The sequence below is a fragment of the Garra rufa genome, chromosome 1 (genome assembly GCF_049309525.1).
Source record: "Garra rufa chromosome 1, GarRuf1.0, whole genome shotgun sequence".
Classification (NCBI taxonomy): Eukaryota; Metazoa; Chordata; class Actinopteri; order Cypriniformes; family Cyprinidae; genus Garra; species Garra rufa.
The window spans coordinates 94333078-94346632 of NC_133361.1; the positions used below are offsets into that span (position 1 = coordinate 94333078).

Consider the following 13555-nt stretch of genomic DNA (forward strand, 5'->3'; position numbering starts at 1 on the left):
CAGTTAAATCTGACAACATTTTAGTCTTGTAACTCGGCTGATAAGGCCGATTGTTACACTTTTATGGGAGACCGCCTGGGAATACCAGGTGCTGTAAGCTTTTGCCTTTTCTTCACTATTTATATAATATGCTGGCTTTTACGGAGGCTAATCTTTAAATAGCCCACTTTTTGGAGCAGCCCTCGATTATGGCCATACCGCGCTGAGAGCGCCCGACCTCGTCTGATCTCGGAAGCTAAGCAGCGTCGGGCCTGGTTAGTACTTGGATTGGAGACCGCCTGGGAATACCAGGTGCTGTAAGCTTTTGCCTTTTCTTCACTATTTATATAATATGCTGGCTTTTACGGAGGCTGATCTTTAAATAGCCCACTTTTTGGAGCAGCCCTCGCTTATGGCCATACCGCGCTGAGAGCGCCCGATCTCGTCTGATCTCGGAAGCTAAGCAGCGTCGGGCCTGGTTAGTACTTGGATGGGAGACCGCCTGGGAATACCAGGTGCTGTAAGCTTTTGCCTTTTCTTCACTATTTATATAATATGCTGGCTTTTAGAAAGACGTGTTTTACCGCTCTATTTATTACAATCATTTAAATGTATTATAGAGTTTTAAGTGTTTTACATGTTTTTTAGGCCATTTTATTACTCTTAACATTTTAAGTGTATGTGTCTTTAATAAATGGATGGTTGGCCTGTCATGTGACTAGACACATGACAGGAAGCCGGAAGTACAACTGTATAAGAGAGCAGCATGACAAACAAAGGACAGTCACCAAACTGTTGGATTGAGGAGTTGCTAATTTTAGAGCTCAACTTTCCATTCACCACCTGCAAACTTTGGATTACACTTTCTGTGGATTGTATATACACTGGTGGACACTCACATTGGACTTATCAACACACTGGGATTCTTGGACTGTTTTTAGGGTATGGACAAATGAACTGTATTCTTTTAACAGAGTTTACCTGTTTTTAGGGTATGGACAAATGAACTGTATTCTTTTAACAGAGTTGACCTAGTTTTATCGTGTTGTTTTAAAGTCTTTTATGTGAACCTTGTAAATACACCAAATCTATTTAAACCAATTTTCTTTTATGTCTCATTCTTTTAACCACTAGTCATCTCTCACAGTTAAATCTGACACCATTTTAGTCTTGTAACTCGGCTGATAAGGCCGATTGTTACACTTTTATGGGAGACCGCCTGGGAATATCAGGTGCTGTAAGCTTTTGGCTTTTCTTCACTATTTATATAATATGCTGGCTTTTACGGAGGCTAATCTTTAAATAGCCCACTTTTTGGAGCAGCCCTCGCTTATGGCCATACCGCGCTGAGAGCGCCCGATCTCGTCTGATCTCGGAAGCTAAGCAGCGTCGGGCCTGGTTAGTACTTGGATTGGAGACCGCCTGGGAATACCAGGTGCTGTAAGCTTTTGCCTTTTCTTCACTATTTATATAATATGCTGGCTTTTACGGAGGCTGATCTTTAAATAGCCCACATTTTGGAGCAGCCCTCGATTATGGCCATACCGCGCTGAGAGCGCCTGACCTCGTCTGATCTCGGAAGCTAAGCAGCGTCGGGCCTTGTTAGTACTTGGATGGGAGACCGCCTGGGAATACCAGGTGCTGTAAGCTTTTGCCTTTTCTTCACTATTTATATAATATGCTGGCTTTTACGGAGGCTGATCTTTAAATAGCCCACTTTTTGGAGCAGCCCTCGCTTATGGCCATACCGCGCTGAGAGCGCCCGATCTCGTCTGATCTCGGAAGCTAAGCAGCGTCGGGCCTGTTTAGTACTTGGATGGGAGACCGCCTGGGAATACCAGGTGCTGTAAGCTTTTGCCTTTTCTTCACTATTTATATAATATGCTGGCTTTTAGAAAGACGTGTTTTACCGCTCTATTTATTACAATCATTTAAATGTATTATAGAGTTTTAAGTGTTTTACATGTTTTTTAGGCCATTTTATTACTCTTAACATTTTAAGTGTATGTGTCTTTAATAAATGGATGGTTGGCCTTTCATGTGACTAGACACATGACAGGAAGCAGGAAGTACAACTGTATAAGAGAGCAGCATGACAAACAAAGGACAGTCACCAAACTGTTGGATTGAGGAGTTGCTAATTTTAGAGCTCAACTTTCCATTCACCACCTGCAAAATTTGGATTACACTTTCTGTGGATTGTATATACACTGGTGGACACTCACATTGGACTTATCAACACACTGGGATTCTTGGACTGTTTTTAGGGTATGGACAAATGAACTGTATTCTTTTAACAGAGTTTACCTGTTTTTAGGGTATGGACAAATGAACTGTATTCTTTTAACAGAGTTGACCCTAGTTTTATCGTGTTGTTTTAAAGTCTTTTATGTGAACCTTGTAAATACACCAAATCTATTTAAACCAATTTTCTTTTATGTCTCATTCTTTTAACCACTAGTCATTTCTCACAGTTAAATCTGACACCATTTTAGTCTTGTAACTCGGCTGATAAGGCCGATTGTTACACTTTTATGGGAGACCGCCTGGGAATATCAGGTGCTGTAAGCTTTTGGCTTTTCTTCACTATTTATATAATATGCTGGCTTTTACGGAGGCTAATCTTTAAATAGCCCACTTTTTGGAGCAGCCCTCGATTATGGCCATACCGCGCTGAGAGTGCCCGACCTCGTCTGATCTCGGAAGCTAAGCAGCGTCGGGCCTGGTTAGTACTTGGATTGGAGACCGCCTGGGAATACCAGGTGCTGTAAGCTTTTGCCTTTTCTTCACTATTTATATAATATGCTGGCTTTTACGGAGGCTGATCTTTAAATAGCCCACATTTTGGAGCAGCCCTCGATTATGGCCATACCGCGCTGAGAGCGCCTGACCTCGTCTGATCTCGGAAGCTAAGCAGCGTCGGGCCTTGTTAGTACTTGGATGGGAGACCGCCTGGGAATACCAGGTGCTGTAAGCTTTTGCCTTTTCTTCACTATTTATATAATATGCTGGCTTTTACGGAGGCTGATCTTTAAATAGCCCACTTTTTGGAGCAGCCCTCGCTTATGGCCATACCGCGCTGAGAGCGCCCGATCTCGTCTGATCTCGGAAGCTAAGCAGCGTCGGGCCTGTTTAGTACTTGGATGGGAGACCGCCTGGGAATACCAGGTGCTGTAAGCTTTTGCCTTTTCTTCACTATTTATATAATATGCTGGCTTTTAGAAAGACGTGTTTTACCGCTCTATTTATTACAATCATTTAAATGTATTATAGAGTTTTAAGTGTTTTACATGTTTTTTAGGCCATTTTATTACTCTTAACATTTTAAGTGTATGTGTCTTTAATAAATGGATGGTTGGCCTTTCATGTGACTAGACACATGACAGGAAGCAGGAAGTACAACTGTATAAGAGAGCAGCATGACAAACAAAGGACAGTCACCAAACTGTTGGATTGAGGAGTTGCTAATTTTAGAGCTCAACTTTCCATTCACCACCTGCAAAATTTGGATTACACTTTCTGTGGATTGTATATACACTGGTGGACACTCACATTGGACTTATCAACACACTGGGATTCTTGGACTGTTTTTAGGGTATGGACAAATGAACTGTATTCTTTTAACAGAGTTTACCTGTTTTTAGGGTATGGACAAATGAACTGTATTCTTTTAACAGAGTTGACCCTAGTTTTATCGTGTTGTTTTAAAGTCTTTTATGTGAACCTTGTAAATACACCAAATCTATTTAAACCAATTTTCTTTTATGTCTCATTCTTTTAACCACTAGTCATTTCTCACAGTTAAATCTGACACCATTTTAGTCTTGTAACTCGGCTGATAAGGCCGATTGTTACACTTTTATGGGAGACCGCCTGGGAATATCAGGTGCTGTAAGCTTTTGGCTTTTCTTCACTATTTATATAATATGCTGGCTTTTACGGAGGCTAATCTTTAAATAGCCCACTTTTTGGAGCAGCCCTCGATTATGGCCATACCGCGCTGAGAGTGCCCGACCTCGTCTGATCTCGGAAGCTAAGCAGCGTCGGGCCTGGTTAGTACTTGGATTGGAGACCGCCTGGGAATACCAGGTGCTGTAAGCTTTTGCCTTTTCTTCACTATTTATATAATATGCTGGCTTTTACGGAGGCTGATCTTTAAATAGCCCACATTTTGGAGCAGCCCTCGATTATGGCCATACCGCGCTGAGAGCGCCCGACCTCGTCTGATCTCGGAAGCTAAGCAGCGTCGGGCCTTGTTAGTACTTGGATGGGAGACCGCCTGGGAATACCAGGTGCTGTAAGCTTTTGCCTTTTCTTCACTATTTATATAATATGCTGGCTTTTACGGAGGCTGATCTTTAAATAGCCCACTTTTTGGAGCAGCCCTCGCTTATGGCCATACCGCGCTGAGAGCGCCCGATCTCGTCTGATCTCGGAAGCTAAGCAGCGTCGGGCCTGTTTAGTACTTGGATGGGAGACCGCCTGGGAATACCAGGTGCTGTAAGCTTTTGCCTTTTCTTCACTATTTATATAATATGCTGGCTTTTAGAAAGACGTGTTTTACCGCTCTATTTATTACAATCATTTAAATGTATTATAGAGTTTTAAGTGTTTTACATGTTTTTTAGGCCATTTTATTACTCTTAACATTTTAAGTGTATGTGTCTTTAATAAATGGATGGTTGGCCTTTCATGTGACTAGACACATGACAGGAAGCAGGAAGTACAACTGTATAAGAGAGCAGCATGACAAACAAAGGACAGTCACCAAACTGTTGGATTGAGGAGTTGCTAATTTTAGAGCTCAACTTTCCATTCACCACCTGCAAAATTTGGATTACACTTTCTGTGGATTGTATATACACTGGTGGACACTCACATTGGACTTATCAACACACTGGGATTCTTGGACTGTTTTTAGGGTATGGACAAATGAACTGTATTCTTTTAACAGAGTTTACCTGTTTTTAGGGTATGGACAAATGAACTGTATTCTTTTAACAGAGTTGACCCTAGTTTTATCGTGTTGTTTTAAAGTCTTTTATGTGAACCTTGTAAATACACCAAATCTATTTAAACCAATTTTCTTTTATGTCTCATTCTTTTAACCACTAGTCATCTCTCACAGTTAAATCTGACACCATTTTAGTCTTGTAACTCGGCTGATAAGGCCGATTGTTACACTTTTATGGGAGACCGCCTGGGAATATCAGGTGCTGTAAGCTTTTGGCTTTTCTTCACTATTTATATAATATGCTGGCTTTTACGGAGGCTAATCTTTAAATAGCCCACTTTTTGGAGCAGCCCTCGATTATGGCCATACCGCGCTGAGAGTGCCCGACCTCGTCTGATCTCGGAAGCTAAGCAGCGTCGGGCCTGGTTAGTACTTGGATTGGAGACCGCCTGGGAATACCAGGTGCTGTAAGCTTTTGCCTTTTCTTCACTATTTATATAATATGCTGGCTTTTACGGAGGCTGATCTTTAAATAGCCCACATTTTGGAGCAGCCCTCGATTATGGCCATACCGCGCTGAGAGCGCCCGACCTCGTCTGATCTCGGAAGCTAAGCAGCGTCGGGCCTTGTTAGTACTTGGATGGGAGACCGCCTGGGAATACCAGGTGCTGTAAGCTTTTGCCTTTTCTTCACTATTTATATAATATGCTGGCTTTTACGGAGGCTGATCTTTAAATAGCCCACTTTTTGGAGCAGCCCTCGCTTATGGCCATACCGCGCTGAGAGCGCCCGATCTCGTCTGATCTCGGAAGCTAAGCAGCGTCGGGCCTGTTTAGTACTTGGATGGGAGACCGCCTGGGAATACCAGGTGCTGTAAGCTTTTGCCTTTTCTTCACTATTTATATAATATGCTGGCTTTTACGGAGGCTGATCTTTAAATAGCCCACATTTTGGAGCAGCCCTCGATTATGGCCATACCGCGCTGAGAGCGCCTGACCTCGTCTGATCTCGGAAGCTAAGCAGCGTCGGGCCTTGTTAGTACTTGGATGGGAGACCGCCTGGGAATACCAGGTGCTGTAAGCTTTTGCCTTTTCTTCACTATTTATATAATATGCTGGCTTTTAGAAAGACGTGTTTTACCGCTCTATTTATTACAATCATTTAAATGTATTATAGAGTTTTAAGTGTTTTACATGTTTTTTAGGCCATTTTATTACTCTTAACATTTTAAGTGTATGTGTCTTTAATAAATGGATGGTTGGCCTGTCATGTGACTAGACACATGACAGGAAGCCGGAAGTACAACTGTATAAGAGAGCAGCATGACAAACAAAGGACAGTCACCAAACTGTTGGATTGAGGAGTTGCTAATTTTAGAGCTCAACTTTCCATTCACCACCTGCAAACTTTGGATTACACTTTCTGTGGATTGTATATACACTGGTGGACACTCACATTGGACTTATCAACACACTGGGATTCTTGGACTGTTTTTAGGGTATGGACAAATGAACTGTATTCTTTTAACAGAGTTTACCTGTTTTTAGGGTATGGACAAATGAACTGTATTCTTTTAACAGAGTTGACCTAGTTTTATCGTGTTGTTTTAAAGTCTTTTATGTGAACCTTGTAAATACACCAAATCTATTTAAACCAATTTTCTTTTATGTCTCATTCTTTTAACCACTAGTCATCTCTCACAGTTAAATCTGACACCATTTTAGTCTTGTAACTCGGCTGATAAGGCCGATTGTTACACTTTTATGGGAGACCGCCTGGGAATATCAGGTGCTGTAAGCTTTTGGCTTTTCTTCACTATTTATATAATATGCTGGCTTTTACGGAGGCTAATCTTTAAATAGCCCACTTTTTGGAGCAGCCCTCGCTTATGGCCATACCGCGCTGAGAGCGCCCGATCTCGTCTGATCTCGGAAGCTAAGCAGCGTCGGGCCTGGTTAGTACTTGGATTGGAGACCGCCTGGGAATACCAGGTGCTGTAAGCTTTTGCCTTTTCTTCACTATTTATATAATATGCTGGCTTTTACGGAGGCTGATCTTTAAATAGCCCACATTTTGGAGCAGCCCTCGATTATGGCCATACCGCGCTGAGAGCGCCTGACCTCGTCTGATCTCGGAAGCTAAGCAGCGTCGGGCCTTGTTAGTACTTGGATGGGAGACCGCCTGGGAATACCAGGTGCTGTAAGCTTTTGCCTTTTCTTCACTATTTATATAATATGCTGGCTTTTACGGAGGCTGATCTTTAAATAGCCCACTTTTTGGAGCAGCCCTCGCTTATGGCCATACCGCGCTGAGAGCGCCCGATCTCGTCTGATCTCGGAAGCTAAGCAGCGTCGGGCCTGTTTAGTACTTGGATGGGAGACCGCCTGGGAATACCAGGTGCTGTAAGCTTTTGCCTTTTCTTCACTATTTATATAATATGCTGGCTTTTAGAAAGACGTGTTTTACCGCTCTATTTATTACAATCATTTAAATGTATTATAGAGTTTTAAGTGTTTTACATGTTTTTTAGGCCATTTTATTACTCTTAACATTTTAAGTGTATGTGTCTTTAATAAATGGATGGTTGGCCTTTCATGTGACTAGACACATGACAGGAAGCAGGAAGTACAACTGTATAAGAGAGCAGCATGACAAACAAAGGACAGTCACCAAACTGTTGGATTGAGGAGTTGCTAATTTTAGAGCTCAACTTTCCATTCACCACCTGCAAAATTTGGATTACACTTTCTGTGGATTGTATATACACTGGTGGACACTCACATTGGACTTATCAACACACTGGGATTCTTGGACTGTTTTTAGGGTATGGACAAATGAACTGTATTCTTTTAACAGAGTTTACCTGTTTTTAGGGTATGGACAAATGAACTGTATTCTTTTAACAGAGTTGACCCTAGTTTTATCGTGTTGTTTTAAAGTCTTTTATGTGAACCTTGTAAATACACCAAATCTATTTAAACCAATTTTCTTTTATGTCTCATTCTTTTAACCACTAGTCATTTCTCACAGTTAAATCTGACACCATTTTAGTCTTGTAACTCGGCTGATAAGGCCGATTGTTACACTTTTATGGGAGACCGCCTGGGAATATCAGGTGCTGTAAGCTTTTGGCTTTTCTTCACTATTTATATAATATGCTGGCTTTTACGGAGGCTAATCTTTAAATAGCCCACTTTTTGGAGCAGCCCTCGATTATGGCCATACCGCGCTGAGAGTGCCCGACCTCGTCTGATCTCGGAAGCTAAGCAGCGTCGGGCCTGGTTAGTACTTGGATTGGAGACCGCCTGGGAATACCAGGTGCTGTAAGCTTTTGCCTTTTCTTCACTATTTATATAATATGCTGGCTTTTACGGAGGCTGATCTTTAAATAGCCCACATTTTGGAGCAGCCCTCGATTATGGCCACACCGCGCTGAGAGCGCCCGACCTCGTCTGATCTCGGAAGCTAAGCAGCGTCGGGCCTTGTTAGTACTTGGATGGGAGACCGCCTGGGAATACCAGGTGCTGTAAGCTTTTGCCTTTTCTTCACTATTTATATAATATGCTGGCTTTTACGGAGGCTGATCTTTAAATAGCCCACTTTTTGGAGCAGCCCTCGCTTATGGCCATACCGCGCTGAGAGCGCCCGATCTCGTCTGATCTCGGAAGCTAAGCAGCGTCGGGCCTGTTTAGTACTTGGATGGGAGACCGCCTGGGAATACCAGGTGCTGTAAGCTTTTGCCTTTTCTTCACTATTTATATAATATGCTGGCTTTTAGAAAGACGTGTTTTACCGCTCTATTTATTACAATCATTTAAATGTATTATAGAGTTTTAAGTGTTTTACATGTTTTTTAGGCCATTTTATTACTCTTAACATTTTAAGTGTATGTGTCTTTAATAAATGGATGGTTGGCCTTTCATGTGACTAGACACATGACAGGAAGCAGGAAGTACAACTGTATAAGAGAGCAGCATGACAAACAAAGGACAGTCACCAAACTGTTGGATTGAGGAGTTGCTAATTTTAGAGCTCAACTTTCCATTCACCACCTGCAAAATTTGGATTACACTTTCTGTGGATTGTATATACACTGGTGGACACTCACATTGGACTTATCAACACACTGGGATTCTTGGACTGTTTTTAGGGTATGGACAAATGAACTGTATTCTTTTAACAGAGTTTACCTGTTTTTAGGGTATGGACAAATGAACTGTATTCTTTTAACAGAGTTGACCCTAGTTTTATCGTGTTGTTTTAAAGTCTTTTATGTGAACCTTGTAAATACACCAAATCTATTTAAACCAATTTTCTTTTATGTCTCATTCTTTTAACCACTAGTCATCTCTCACAGTTAAATCTGACACCATTTTAGTCTTGTAACTCGGCTGATAAGGCCGATTGTTACACTTTTATGGGAGACCGCCTGGGAATATCAGGTGCTGTAAGCTTTTGGCTTTTCTTCACTATTTATATAATATGCTGGCTTTTACGGAGGCTAATCTTTAAATAGCCCACTTTTTGGAGCAGCCCTCGATTATGGCCATACCGCGCTGAGAGTGCCCGACCTCGTCTGATCTCGGAAGCTAAGCAGCGTCGGGCCTGGTTAGTACTTGGATTGGAGACCGCCTGGGAATACCAGGTGCTGTAAGCTTTTGCCTTTTCTTCACTATTTATATAATATGCTGGCTTTTACGGAGGCTGATCTTTAAATAGCCCACATTTTGGAGCAGCCCTCGATTATGGCCATACCGCGCTGAGAGCGCCCGACCTCGTCTGATCTCGGAAGCTAAGCAGCGTCGGGCCTTGTTAGTACTTGGATGGGAGACCGCCTGGGAATACCAGGTGCTGTAAGCTTTTGCCTTTTCTTCACTATTTATATAATATGCTGGCTTTTACGGAGGCTGATCTTTAAATAGCCCACTTTTTGGAGCAGCCCTCGCTTATGGCCATACCGCGCTGAGAGCGCCCGATCTCGTCTGATCTCGGAAGCTAAGCAGCGTCGGGCCTGTTTAGTACTTGGATGGGAGACCGCCTGGGAATACCAGGTGCTGTAAGCTTTTGCCTTTTCTTCACTATTTATATAATATGCTGGCTTTTAGAAAGACGTGTTTTACCGCTCTATTTATTACAATCATTTAAATGTATTATAGAGTTTTAAGTGTTTTACATGTTTTTTAGGCCATTTTATTACTCTTAACATTTTAAGTGTATGTGTCTTTAATAAATGGATGGTTGGCCTTTCATGTGACTAGACACATGACAGGAAGCAGGAAGTACAACTGTATAAGAGAGCAGCATGACAAACAAAGGACAGTCACCAAACTGTTGGATTGAGGAGTTGCTAATTTTACAGCTCAACTTTCCATTCACCACCTGCAAACTTTGGATTACACTTTCTGTGGATTGTATATACACTGGTGGACACTCACATTGGACTTATCAACACACTGGGATTCTTGGACTGTTTTTAGGGTATGGACAAATGAACTGTATTCTTTTAACAGAGTTTACCTGTTTTTAGGGTATGGACAAATGAACTGTATTCTTTTAACAGAGTTGACCTAGTTTTATCGTGTTGTTTTAAAGTCTTTTATGTGAACCTTGTAAATACACCAAATCTATTTAAACCAATTTTCTTTTATGTCTCATTCTTTTAACCACTAGTCATCTCTCACAGTTAAATCTGACAACATTTTAGTCTTGTAACTCGGCTGATAAGGCCGATTGTTACACTTTTATGGGAGACCGCCTGGGAATACCAGGTGCTGTAAGCTTTTGCCTTTTCTTCACTATTTATATAATATGCTGGCTTTTACGGAGGCTAATCTTTAAATAGCCCACTTTTTGGAGCAGCCCTCGATTATGGCCATACCGCGCTGAGAGCGCCCGACCTCGTCTGATCTCGGAAGCTAAGCAGCGTCGGGCCTGGTTAGTACTTGGATTGGAGACCGCCTGGGAATACCAGGTGCTGTAAGCTTTTGCCTTTTCTTCACTATTTATATAATATGCTGGCTTTTACGGAGGCTGATCTTTAAATAGCCCACTTTTTGGAGCAGCCCTCGCTTATGGCCATACCGCGCTGAGAGCGCCCGATCTCGTCTGATCTCGGAAGCTAAGCAGCGTCGGGCCTGGTTAGTACTTGGATGGGAGACCGCCTGGGAATACCAGGTGCTGTAAGCTTTTGCCTTTTCTTCACTATTTATATAATATGCTGGCTTTTAGAAAGACGTGTTTTACCGCTCTATTTATTACAATCATTTAAATGTATTATAGAGTTTTAAGTGTTTTACATGTTTTTTAGGCCATTTTATTACTCTTAACATTTTAAGTGTATGTGTCTTTAATAAATGGATGGTTGGCCTGTCATGTGACTAGACACATGACAGGAAGCCGGAAGTACAACTGTATAAGAGAGCAGCATGACAAACAAAGGACAGTCACCAAACTGTTGGATTGAGGAGTTGCTAATTTTAGAGCTCAACTTTCCATTCACCACCTGCAAACTTTGGATTACACTTTCTGTGGATTGTATATACACTGGTGGACACTCACATTGGACTTATCAACACACTGGGATTCTTGGACTGTTTTTAGGGTATGGACAAATGAACTGTATTCTTTTAACAGAGTTTACCTGTTTTTAGGGTATGGACAAATGAACTGTATTCTTTTAACAGAGTTGACCTAGTTTTATCGTGTTGTTTTAAAGTCTTTTATGTGAACCTTGTAAATACACCAAATCTATTTAAACCAATTTTCTTTTATGTCTCATTCTTTTAACCACTAGTCATCTCTCACAGTTAAATCTGACACCATTTTAGTCTTGTAACTCGGCTGATAAGGCCGATTGTTACACTTTTATGGGAGACCGCCTGGGAATATCAGGTGCTGTAAGCTTTTGGCTTTTCTTCACTATTTATATAATATGCTGGCTTTTACGGAGGCTAATCTTTAAATAGCCCACTTTTTGGAGCAGCCCTCGCTTATGGCCATACCGCGCTGAGAGCGCCCGATCTCGTCTGATCTCGGAAGCTAAGCAGCGTCGGGCCTGGTTAGTACTTGGATTGGAGACCGCCTGGGAATACCAGGTGCTGTAAGCTTTTGCCTTTTCTTCACTATTTATATAATATGCTGGCTTTTACGGAGGCTGATCTTTAAATAGCCCACATTTTGGAGCAGCCCTCGATTATGGCCATACCGCGCTGAGAGCGCCTGACCTCGTCTGATCTCGGAAGCTAAGCAGCGTCGGGCCTTGTTAGTACTTGGATGGGAGACCGCCTGGGAATACCAGGTGCTGTAAGCTTTTGCCTTTTCTTCACTATTTATATAATATGCTGGCTTTTACGGAGGCTGATCTTTAAATAGCCCACTTTTTGGAGCAGCCCTCGCTTATGGCCATACCGCGCTGAGAGCGCCCGATCTCGTCTGATCTCGGAAGCTAAGCAGCGTCGGGCCTGTTTAGTACTTGGATGGGAGACCGCCTGGGAATACCAGGTGCTGTAAGCTTTTGCCTTTTCTTCACTATTTATATAATATGCTGGCTTTTAGAAAGACGTGTTTTACCGCTCTATTTATTACAATCATTTAAATGTATTATAGAGTTTTAAGTGTTTTACATGTTTTTTAGGCCATTTTATTACTCTTAACATTTTAAGTGTATGTGTCTTTAATAAATGGATGGTTGGCCTTTCATGTGACTAGACACATGACAGGAAGCAGGAAGTACAACTGTATAAGAGAGCAGCATGACAAACAAAGGACAGTCACCAAACTGTTGGATTGAGGAGTTGCTAATTTTAGAGCTCAACTTTCCATTCACCACCTGCAAAATTTGGATTACACTTTCTGTGGATTGTATATACACTGGTGGACACTCACATTGGACTTATCAACACACTGGGATTCTTGGACTGTTTTTAGGGTATGGACAAATGAACTGTATTCTTTTAACAGAGTTTACCTGTTTTTAGGGTATGGACAAATGAACTGTATTCTTTTAACAGAGTTGACCCTAGTTTTATCGTGTTGTTTTAAAGTCTTTTATGTGAACCTTGTAAATACACCAAATCTATTTAAACCAATTTTCTTTTATGTCTCATTCTTTTAACCACTAGTCATTTCTCACAGTTAAATCTGACACCATTTTAGTCTTGTAACTCGGCTGATAAGGCCGATTGTTACACTTTTATGGGAGACCGCCTGGGAATATCAGGTGCTGTAAGCTTTTGGCTTTTCTTCACTATTTATATAATATGCTGGCTTTTACGGAGGCTAATCTTTAAATAGCCCACTTTTTGGAGCAGCCCTCGATTATGGCCATACCGCGCTGAGAGTGTCCGACCTCGTCTGATCTCGGAAGCTAAGCAGCGTCGGGCCTGGTTAGTACTTGGATTGGAGACCGCCTGGGAATACCAGGTGCTGTAAGCTTTTGCCTTTTCTTCACTATTTATATAATATGCTGGCTTTTACGGAGGCTGATCTTTAAATAGCCCACATTTTGGAGCAGCCCTCGATTATGGCCATACCGCGCTGAGAGCGCCCGACCTCGTCTGATCTCGGAAGCTAAGCAGCGTCGGGCCTTGTTAGTACTTGGATGGGAGACCGCCTGGGAATACC

General features: G+C 42.0%; 30 non-coding genes and 1 pseudogene across 30 annotated transcripts in view; all 31 read left to right on the forward strand.

Annotated features, from left to right (window-relative positions):
* The first annotated feature begins 184 nt into the window (after window positions 1-184).
* Window positions 185-303, forward strand: LOC141319416 (5S ribosomal RNA). Its single transcript, XR_012353674.1, has one exon. It is a non-coding gene; the product is annotated as a 5S ribosomal RNA (ribosomal RNA).
* Window positions 304-387: 84 nt separating this feature from the next.
* Window positions 388-506, forward strand: LOC141292392 (5S ribosomal RNA). Its single transcript, XR_012340508.1, has one exon. It is a non-coding gene; the product is annotated as a 5S ribosomal RNA (ribosomal RNA).
* An 801-nt stretch (window positions 507-1307) lies between these two features.
* Window positions 1308-1426, forward strand: LOC141318170 (5S ribosomal RNA). The gene has a single exon (XR_012352502.1). It is a non-coding gene; the product is annotated as a 5S ribosomal RNA (ribosomal RNA).
* An 84-nt stretch (window positions 1427-1510) lies between these two features.
* Window positions 1511-1629, forward strand: LOC141345113 (5S ribosomal RNA). Its single transcript, XR_012356940.1, has one exon. It is a non-coding gene; the product is annotated as a 5S ribosomal RNA (ribosomal RNA).
* An 84-nt stretch (window positions 1630-1713) lies between these two features.
* Window positions 1714-1832, forward strand: LOC141309433 (5S ribosomal RNA). Its single transcript, XR_012347303.1, has one exon. It is a non-coding gene; the product is annotated as a 5S ribosomal RNA (ribosomal RNA).
* An 802-nt stretch (window positions 1833-2634) lies between these two features.
* On the forward strand, window positions 2635-2753 carry LOC141345612 (5S ribosomal RNA). Its single transcript, XR_012357048.1, has one exon. It is a non-coding gene; the product is annotated as a 5S ribosomal RNA (ribosomal RNA).
* An 84-nt stretch (window positions 2754-2837) lies between these two features.
* Window positions 2838-2956, forward strand: LOC141345119 (5S ribosomal RNA). The gene has a single exon (XR_012356942.1). It is a non-coding gene; the product is annotated as a 5S ribosomal RNA (ribosomal RNA).
* An 84-nt stretch (window positions 2957-3040) lies between these two features.
* LOC141309444 (5S ribosomal RNA) lies at window positions 3041-3159 on the forward strand. The gene has a single exon (XR_012347304.1). It is a non-coding gene; the product is annotated as a 5S ribosomal RNA (ribosomal RNA).
* Window positions 3160-3961: 802 nt separating this feature from the next.
* On the forward strand, window positions 3962-4080 carry LOC141345618 (5S ribosomal RNA). Its single transcript, XR_012357049.1, has one exon. It is a non-coding gene; the product is annotated as a 5S ribosomal RNA (ribosomal RNA).
* Window positions 4081-4164: 84 nt separating this feature from the next.
* Window positions 4165-4283, forward strand: LOC141319325 (5S ribosomal RNA). The gene has a single exon (XR_012353587.1). It is a non-coding gene; the product is annotated as a 5S ribosomal RNA (ribosomal RNA).
* An 84-nt stretch (window positions 4284-4367) lies between these two features.
* LOC141309456 (5S ribosomal RNA) lies at window positions 4368-4486 on the forward strand. Its single transcript, XR_012347305.1, has one exon. It is a non-coding gene; the product is annotated as a 5S ribosomal RNA (ribosomal RNA).
* An 802-nt stretch (window positions 4487-5288) lies between these two features.
* Window positions 5289-5407, forward strand: LOC141345631 (5S ribosomal RNA). The gene has a single exon (XR_012357051.1). It is a non-coding gene; the product is annotated as a 5S ribosomal RNA (ribosomal RNA).
* An 84-nt stretch (window positions 5408-5491) lies between these two features.
* On the forward strand, window positions 5492-5610 carry LOC141319326 (5S ribosomal RNA). Its single transcript, XR_012353588.1, has one exon. It is a non-coding gene; the product is annotated as a 5S ribosomal RNA (ribosomal RNA).
* An 84-nt stretch (window positions 5611-5694) lies between these two features.
* LOC141309467 (5S ribosomal RNA) lies at window positions 5695-5813 on the forward strand. Its single transcript, XR_012347306.1, has one exon. It is a non-coding gene; the product is annotated as a 5S ribosomal RNA (ribosomal RNA).
* An 84-nt stretch (window positions 5814-5897) lies between these two features.
* On the forward strand, window positions 5898-6016 carry LOC141345124 (5S ribosomal RNA). Its single transcript, XR_012356943.1, has one exon. It is a non-coding gene; the product is annotated as a 5S ribosomal RNA (ribosomal RNA).
* An 801-nt stretch (window positions 6017-6817) lies between these two features.
* On the forward strand, window positions 6818-6936 carry LOC141318172 (5S ribosomal RNA). Its single transcript, XR_012352504.1, has one exon. It is a non-coding gene; the product is annotated as a 5S ribosomal RNA (ribosomal RNA).
* An 84-nt stretch (window positions 6937-7020) lies between these two features.
* Window positions 7021-7139, forward strand: LOC141345128 (5S ribosomal RNA). The gene has a single exon (XR_012356945.1). It is a non-coding gene; the product is annotated as a 5S ribosomal RNA (ribosomal RNA).
* An 84-nt stretch (window positions 7140-7223) lies between these two features.
* LOC141309489 (5S ribosomal RNA) lies at window positions 7224-7342 on the forward strand. Its single transcript, XR_012347308.1, has one exon. It is a non-coding gene; the product is annotated as a 5S ribosomal RNA (ribosomal RNA).
* An 802-nt stretch (window positions 7343-8144) lies between these two features.
* LOC141345637 (5S ribosomal RNA) lies at window positions 8145-8263 on the forward strand. The gene has a single exon (XR_012357052.1). It is a non-coding gene; the product is annotated as a 5S ribosomal RNA (ribosomal RNA).
* An 84-nt stretch (window positions 8264-8347) lies between these two features.
* On the forward strand, window positions 8348-8466 carry LOC141345241 (5S ribosomal RNA). Its single transcript, XR_012356985.1, has one exon. It is a non-coding gene; the product is annotated as a 5S ribosomal RNA (ribosomal RNA).
* Window positions 8467-8550: 84 nt separating this feature from the next.
* LOC141309500 (5S ribosomal RNA) lies at window positions 8551-8669 on the forward strand. Its single transcript, XR_012347309.1, has one exon. It is a non-coding gene; the product is annotated as a 5S ribosomal RNA (ribosomal RNA).
* Window positions 8670-9471: 802 nt separating this feature from the next.
* Window positions 9472-9590, forward strand: LOC141345643 (5S ribosomal RNA). The gene has a single exon (XR_012357053.1). It is a non-coding gene; the product is annotated as a 5S ribosomal RNA (ribosomal RNA).
* Window positions 9591-9674: 84 nt separating this feature from the next.
* LOC141319327 (5S ribosomal RNA) lies at window positions 9675-9793 on the forward strand. Its single transcript, XR_012353589.1, has one exon. It is a non-coding gene; the product is annotated as a 5S ribosomal RNA (ribosomal RNA).
* An 84-nt stretch (window positions 9794-9877) lies between these two features.
* Window positions 9878-9996, forward strand: LOC141309511 (5S ribosomal RNA). Its single transcript, XR_012347310.1, has one exon. It is a non-coding gene; the product is annotated as a 5S ribosomal RNA (ribosomal RNA).
* An 801-nt stretch (window positions 9997-10797) lies between these two features.
* On the forward strand, window positions 10798-10916 carry LOC141319417 (5S ribosomal RNA). The gene has a single exon (XR_012353675.1). It is a non-coding gene; the product is annotated as a 5S ribosomal RNA (ribosomal RNA).
* Window positions 10917-11000: 84 nt separating this feature from the next.
* On the forward strand, window positions 11001-11119 carry LOC141292400 (5S ribosomal RNA). Its single transcript, XR_012340509.1, has one exon. It is a non-coding gene; the product is annotated as a 5S ribosomal RNA (ribosomal RNA).
* An 801-nt stretch (window positions 11120-11920) lies between these two features.
* LOC141318173 (5S ribosomal RNA) lies at window positions 11921-12039 on the forward strand. Its single transcript, XR_012352505.1, has one exon. It is a non-coding gene; the product is annotated as a 5S ribosomal RNA (ribosomal RNA).
* An 84-nt stretch (window positions 12040-12123) lies between these two features.
* Window positions 12124-12242, forward strand: LOC141345135 (5S ribosomal RNA). Its single transcript, XR_012356950.1, has one exon. It is a non-coding gene; the product is annotated as a 5S ribosomal RNA (ribosomal RNA).
* Window positions 12243-12326: 84 nt separating this feature from the next.
* LOC141309522 (5S ribosomal RNA) lies at window positions 12327-12445 on the forward strand. The gene has a single exon (XR_012347311.1). It is a non-coding gene; the product is annotated as a 5S ribosomal RNA (ribosomal RNA).
* Window positions 12446-13247: 802 nt separating this feature from the next.
* On the forward strand, window positions 13248-13366 carry LOC141346442 (5S ribosomal RNA; annotated as a pseudogene).
* An 84-nt stretch (window positions 13367-13450) lies between these two features.
* The window catches only part of LOC141319328 (5S ribosomal RNA), a 119-nt gene continuing 14 nt past the window's right edge, over window positions 13451-13555 (forward strand). The window contains exon 1 of the ribosomal RNA XR_012353590.1: window positions 13451-13555. This exon is cut by the window's right edge and continues 14 nt beyond it. This is a non-coding gene — a ribosomal RNA (5S ribosomal RNA).